Genomic DNA, 7,863 nt, shown 5'->3' with positions numbered 1-7,863 from the left:
TGGTTCAGTTTGGTTTTCTTTATATAATTTGCTCTAATAAGAATAAGTTGTTGATACATGACGAGTTTTGTTTTGTAGACATAAGCGTAATCACTTTGAGTAAAACAAATGTGCTCCTTGTACGCAGTCAAGTGCTTTCTTGCAAATCAAATTAAATTACAATTGAACGGAAAAAATTGCTTGTATGAAAAGAAAAAAAAAAGATATTGCTAATGCTTTCTTTTGCTTTCCGTGACGTCTTTTGGTGATGTCTACTTTCATCTACTCCATTTGTAATGGCTGTGTGTCAACCAAATGATGCAAAATGCAAGCAAACATGCCCAAAACGACTCCGTTTTGCCTTCGCTTCCAACGAAGGGATTGCCGACTGCGTACCGAATGTGAAATAATCGCGACCGCAGAGGATACAACCCTGATAAACAACGGCTAAGCACCTTTTTATTTATTTATTTCATTTAATTTCAATTTTTGTCATTGACTGATTCGAAAGCTCTTAACAGTAGGAACGTCATCGGTATGATCACTGAAACAAACATAGAAAGTCTCCTCCGCTAGTCCAATCCAGCTGCTTTTGCAGAAAGCCAAAGATTTCAGCTGCAAATTCGAATTCGCGATGTTCGCCAAGCGGCTTTTGCAGAAAGCCATAAACAACTCTCAGGTAAAATCGTATTCCCAAGCAATCATATTCACTATAGCATCCCATCCACGGCGTCCATTCTTGCTTTCGACCCGATTCAGCGCCTTTTGGCCATTGGAACATTGTGAGTTAAAATGCACCTCCTTTCTTCTTTCTTCTTTTTTGTTTATGCTGTTTTCGGTGTGTGAATTGATCGAAAACCAATCTACTTAGCATTGCGCACGGTCATGTGGTTAATGATGTGTTGTGCTAAGATAGCACCAAACCCGTTGGAACCAACTCTTGATAACCCACAAGAAATATATCAAATGAAATGCAAGAACAAAATATTAAAGACACCAAGATTTTAACGAGGTTCCTCAACAGTTAGTGTAACTGGAGTACGTCCTCGGAGCAGTAGGAGCTCACCCAATAATCCACTATCAACCAAATGGGAGTTTACAAAGTGTTGGCAATCTCACAACCCAAATAACCCAATACACCCAATAACTCTCACACTCTAAAGAAACAAATAGAGAAAGAAATATCGTGATTAATTTCTTCTCTATACAAAGCTCAAAGCTATTACAACAATAACACTTTGATGGAGTGAAAACTATCCAATGAAAGGAACAACAACTCCTTCTCTCAAAATGGTACTGCAGCAGTACCTTCTTTCTCTCTCTCTCTTCTCTTCGGCTCACCAATTTTCTGCTCACTTAAAAAACAAAAGGCAGCAGCTTCCTTATCATAATATAGCCATTCATTCAAGTCACCCCGTGACTTCCCATGGACCAAGAAAACTTTAGACAAAGTGCTTTTCCTTTCCCCAAAACAAGGAAAAAACATCATAATGTTGTCCCTTTTTCTTTTCCTTTTTTTTTTTAATAGCCGAAAGTTGTTTGTTTGGCCATAATTCAACAATCTCCACCTTGGCCAAATTCCGAAAACACCATGATAAGCCAACCAACACAATCAACACAAAAATCACTCCCAAACACTAGCAAGAGAACAACTCATGCCGAGCCAAATGCTCCAAAACTCCTACTGCTCAACGCCTTCTTTATATAGGCATAATGTGAGCCAAGTTCAAATAGTGAACAAACTTGGCTACACCAACAACCTTAGTCAACATATCAGCGGGGTTGTCTTTAGTTGGAATCTTCTGGAGAATGATTTCCCCTTCACCAACAATTTCACGAACAAAGTGATAACGCACATCTATGTGCTTGGTCCTCGCATGATGAACCTGATACTTAGCCAAATAAATGGCACTCTGACTATCACAATGTACCTCCACCTGCTTCTGATCAACCCCCAAATCTCTAATCAACCCATGTATCCAAATGGCCTCCTTTATAGCTTCAGCAACTGTCATATATTCAGCCTCTGTAGTAGACAAGGCAACAGACGACTGCAAAATCGACCTCCAACAAACTGGTCCTTTAGCCATAGTAAACACATAGCCTGTAGGAGACTTCCTTCCATCCAGATCACCTGCATAATCTGAATCAACATAACCAACTGCAAAATGACCAATACCAGAGTCATCTATCTCAAAGCATAAACCAACATCTCGAGTACCATGGAGATACCTCAATATCCACTTAGCTGCTTGCCAATGCTCTTTACCTGGATTATGCATATATCGACTCACCATGCCAACTGCATGAGCAATATCCGGTCTAGAGCATACCATTGCATACATCAAACTACCAACCAAATTTGCATATGGTATATTTTTCATTTGCAGCTTCTCTTTATCATTTTTAGGACATTGTAGAGAACTCAATTTAAAATGAGGAGCCAAAGGGGTACTAACCGGTTTGGTTGAATCATGAACTCCAAACTTCCGAATCAACTTCTCAAGGTATTGTCTTTGATTCAAACTGACCAAACCTTTCTCTCTATCTCGAGTGATCTCCATGCCAAGGATCTTCTTTGCTTCACCAAGATCCTTCATCTCAAACTCATTCTTCATTTGTTTCTTCAATTTCTCAATCTCTTCAACATTCTTTGAAGCAATCAACATATCATCAACATATATCAATAAATAAATGAAAGACCCATCTTGCAACTTCTTGAAGTACACACAATGATCATATTGACTTCTAGAATAATTTTGGCCTCTCATAAATTTATCAAACCTCAAATACCATTGTCTTGGAGATTGCTTCAAGCCATAAAGTGATTTCTTCAATTTGCAAAACAAATTCTCCTTCCCTTTCACTATATACACATCCGGTTGACACATATAAATCTCTTCATTCAAATCATCATGTAGGAAAGCCGTCTTCACATCAAGTTGCACAAGCTCAAGATCATACTGTGCAACAAGAGCTAACATAATGCGAATTGAGGAGTGCTTCACAACCGGAGAAAAGATTTCATTGTAGTCAATGCCCTCCTTTTGTGCATACCCTTTAGCAACTAATCTTGCTTTGAATCTCACATTGCTTTTCTCATCAGCATCTTCCTTCTTAGCATACACCCATTTGCAACCAATAGCTTTCTTGCCCTTAGGCAATTTAGCTAACTCCCAAGTCTTGTTCTTCAAGAGAGAATTCATCTCATCACCCATGGCATTGCACCACCTCTCCTTCTCCTCACTCTCAATGGCTTCCTCGAAATTGGATGGAATCTCATCAGTGATAATAGGAAGAGCAAAAGAAACATAGTCACTATACCGAGCTGGCTTGGTAATTTGTCTCTTTCCTCTGTTCTTGGCAATAGACTCTTGAGGTGAAACTTCCTCTTCAACTTGAATAGAATCTTCAAGTTCAACTTCTTCAACATCCTCATGGTCTCCAACTTCTTCACTTGTAGTGGCTTCGACATCAGCGGAAATAGGATTTGAAGTACCAGAGGCAACTTTCTCAAGCTCCACCTGTTGGACATCTTTCACATTCTTCTCAGAGACTTTGTACATACTTTCTTCATCAAATGTCACATCTCTGCTGATTACAAGTTTTTTCATCTCTGGGCACCACAACCTGTAACCTTTGACACCACTACTAAAACCAAGAAAGATAGCCTTTTTGGCTCTAGGATCAAGTTTATTTTCAGTCACATGAAAATAAGCAGGTGAACCAAAAATATGGATATAGTCATAATCAGAAGAAGGTTTTCCAGTCCATACCTCCATTGGTGTCTTACCCTGAACAGCAGCTGAGGGTAACCGGTTGATGATGTGACATGCATAATTAACTGCCTCTGCCCAAAATGACTTGCTTAAACTCGACTGAGACAACATACATCTAACCTTCTCAAGCAAGGTTCGATTCAATCTTTCTGCAACTCCATTTTGTTGTGGAGTTCCCCGAACACTGAAATGTCTCACAATTCCTTCTTCTTTGCAAACTTTAAAGAAAGGATCGGATGTGTATTCACCACCATTATCCGATCTCAAAATCTTAATCTTTCTCCCAGTCTGGTTCTCAACCATTTTCTTCCAACCCAAGAAAATACTTAACACCTCACTCTTGTGCTTCATAGTGTAGACCCAAGACCTTCTTGAATAATCATCAACAAATGTCACGAACCAATGTCTACCACTCAAAGAGGGAGTCGTTGTAGGACCCCAAACATCCGAATGCACATAATCAAGAATGCCCTTCGTCTGATGTACAGCAGTACCAAACTTCACTCTAGTTTGCTTCCCCAAGACACAATGCTCGCAGAAATCAAGCTTACAAGTCGTGGCACCTTTTAGAAGACCTTGTTTCACAAGCCCTTATAAAGCTTTTTCACCGGCATGGCCTAATCTCATATGCCACAGTCTAGTAGTATCAGAATCGGATGTGCCCATATTTTCTGAGACTACATATGCTTCACCTGTCACAGTGCTTCCTTGCAATAGATACAACTGGCCACATCGAGGAGCTTTCATCACAACAAGTGCACCATAAGTAACTTTCAATGTCTGTCCATCTGAATGAAACCTGAAGCCCTTGGATTCCAAAGTACCCAAAGAAATAAGATTTTTCTTCAAATTCGGTACATACCGAACACCTGTCAACTCTTTAACCATGCCATCATGCAACTTCAAACGAACTGTACCAATCCCTTTTGTTGTGCAAGGATTGTCATCTCCCATGAACACAACGCCACCATCAAACTCTTTCAAGCTTGAAAACCAATTCTTGTGAGGAGTCATATGATGAGTACAACCCGTATCCAACACCCACTTAGTAGCACAATCAAATGATGAGGAAGTGGTTAAAGCAAAATCAGAAAAATCTGTTTCAACCTCAGCAACATTAGCTTCAGAACTTTCTTTGCCTTTGGTCTTCAATTTAGGACAATCTTTCTTCCAATGGCCCTTATTATGACAAAAGGCACATTCATCCTTTTCCAAAGGTTTTCTACCTTTAGAGTTTCCTCTAGGTCGAGACTGTGATTTTTTCCTGCTAGAAGATGACCTCCTCTCCGATGATCTACCTCTAACAAATAAAGCTTCAGATGTACTATCATGATTTTTATCTCTATGCCTCATTTCATAATTCATCAAGGCATTTGACACATCTTCAAATTTCACAGTTTCTTTACCATGCATAATAGTGGTAACAAAATGCTCATAAGAGTCCGGCAAGGAATTCAACAATATTAAGGCCTTATCTTCATCCTTAATATCCTCATCTAAATTTAACAAGTCGGCAATCAACTTATTAAAAGCATCAAGGTGTCTAATCATTTTTGTACCTTCTTTGTATTGGAAGCGGTAGAGCTTTTTCTTCAAGTGTAGCCGGTTCTCTGCACTCTTCGTCATATACTTGTCTTCCAATTTTTGCCACAACACACTTGCTAATGTCTCCCGCATCACAAAATACTTCTGAGTTTTTGCAAGGCATAACCGAATTGAAGAGCAAGCCCACAAATTTAATTTTTCCCATTCCGGCTTCGACATAGTTTCCGGTTTCTCTCCCAACGCGGCAAGTAGATCTTGTTGAGCCAACACATCTTTGACCTCACATTGCCACATCCCGAAGTTGTTTGTGCCATCAAACTTTTCCACTTCGAACTTTGCATTTTGCACCGTCGTTCTTGCAAACCCGGAGCTGCTTCCAAAAGGATTTTCATCTTGCCCGTCTGACATCTTTGGCAACTAGACAGTACCCAATAGCAACTAGTGCTCTGATACCAATTGTTGTGCTAAGATAGCACCAAACCCGTTGGAACCAACTCTTGATAACCCACAGGAAATATATCAAATGAAATGCAAGAACAAAATATTAAAGACACCAAGATTTTAACGAGGTTCCTCAACAGTCAGTGTAACTGGAGTACGTCCTCGGAGCAGTAGGAGCTCACCCAATAATCCACTATCAACCAAATGGGAGTTTACAAAGTGTTGGCAATCTCACAACCCAAATAACCCAATACACCCAATAACTCTCACACTCTAAAGAAACAAATAGAGAAAGAAATATCGTGATTAATTTCTTCTCTATACAAAGCTCAAAGCTATTACAACAATAACACTTTGATGGAGTGAGAACTATCCAATGAAAGGAACAACAACTCCTTCTCTCAAAATGGTACTGCAGCAGTACCTTCTTTCTCTCTCTCTCTTCTCTTCGGCTCACCAATTTTCTGCTCACTTAAAAAACAAAAGGCAGCAGCTTCCTTATCATAATATAGCCATTCATTCAAGTCACCCCGCGACTTCCCATGGACCAAGAAAACTTTAGACAAAGTGCTTTTCTTTTCCCCAAAACAAGGAAGAAACATCATAATGTTGTCCCTTTTTCTTTTCCTTTTTTTTAATAGCCGAAAGTTGTTTGTTTGGCCATAATTCAACATGATGTATCTTGCTGCTAAGCATTGATGTTCCACATTTCTCGGAATTGCTATTCGTTTCTGTGGTACCAAAACGTTTGAATGGCAAAATACACATGTATATTTGGTGAAGGCATGAGATTACGTACATCTATTTGGAGATATGATATCCCTGCATCACACAAATCACATTGTTGTTTTGATTCTTATTTGTTTGGTAGGGATGGGAGGATTAAAGTAATCGGTGGTGATGGTATTGAAGGACTCTTTATATCCCCGAAGCAACTGCCTTACAAATACATTGAGGTATCTGTGTGCACCATTCATTCCCCTTGTTTAGTTACAAGGATAAACTATCAATAGTAAAGTGTTTAGGGTGAAACATTTTGTTGAATGATATATTTATATAACTTTTATGGTAAAACTTTTTTTTTCCTTAATCACAAACACATCCTTGAATATTATACGCTTGTCTTATTAGTTGTTGGGTCAGCAAACTAATTCTTCATACTGTATTTTGGCAGTTTCTACAAAACCAGGGTTATTTGGTTTAATCATAATAACAACCTCCATGCGATGTGCAAAACACTTTAAACATTTTAAAAGTTATCAGTATAGAGTTGATCAGCAATTACACAGTGGGTGCACAGTCCTTGGTTTAACTAAAGACTTGGAGACGCTTACCTTGATTGAAATATTTTCCTTACGCTTTTTCAAGATGTCTAGAAGCACCCGGGTCCAAAGTCTCTAAACTCAAACACCATAAAACACATCATTCAAAAAATCACAACTTAAAAAAGGTTGAAAAATTAAAACTTGGTAAGCAAAATCTAAGAGGGCTAACAAATTACCTGCCCTTGGAGCAGAGACTAGCAAATCCGCCGAACCGCAATGATCAGCCTTTCTTTCATTCGTGTGTATTGGTTGTTCTGCAAGACTGATGCATTCAAACCTTTAACCCCATTGCCCCAAATTCAAACTCTCCAAAACCCTAAAAGCAAATAAAACAGAGCAATCAAACCTAAATATCTAAACCCCTTTTGACCAAAATCCATAAATTAGAACATAAAACCCCGACCTGGGAAGGTCGGAGCATGCTAGTCATCACCGTGAGGTGACGTAACCATAAGGGTAAGTGACGTAAAAGTGAATAAATTTAAAACTAATTAGAACTATTTATACTAAATAGTGAAAGAGTGCGCAATCGTGGGAAGAACCCACTACAATTATTCAGAGCGTAATAGACAGTGAGACTACAGAAGAGTAGTCAAAGCAACTAAGTACACTTATTACATAACAGTGATACGTTTGTACGTCTAACAGAAGAGAATGTCAGAACTGCCGAGATTCCTCGAGTGCTACAAAGAGTACAGCTATCTAGGTCTTGGAGGGGCGAAAAACAAAGTTGAGTGGGTCAGCAAAACAATGCTTATACGAAATCCTTTATTTTCGAATATACTAACCCTTCA

The 7,863-nt window shown here is 39.0% G+C and overlaps 1 long non-coding RNA gene across 1 annotated transcript; it reads left to right on the top strand.

The window, feature by feature from the left end:
- Positions 1-685: 685 nt before the first annotated feature.
- Positions 686-6,944, top strand: LOC139189981 (uncharacterized). The gene is made up of 3 exons (XR_011573872.1): positions 686-761; positions 6,616-6,700; positions 6,919-6,944. It is a non-coding gene; the product is annotated as an uncharacterized lncRNA (long non-coding RNA).
- Positions 6,945-7,863: the final 919 nt, after the last annotated feature.

Source organism: Malus domestica, chromosome 12 (genome assembly GCF_042453785.1).
Source record: "Malus domestica chromosome 12, GDT2T_hap1".
Taxonomy (NCBI): Eukaryota; Viridiplantae; Streptophyta; class Magnoliopsida; order Rosales; family Rosaceae; genus Malus; species Malus domestica.
Note: the sequence above shows the minus strand (reverse complement) of the source record. Positions and strands in the feature narration are given on the sequence as shown.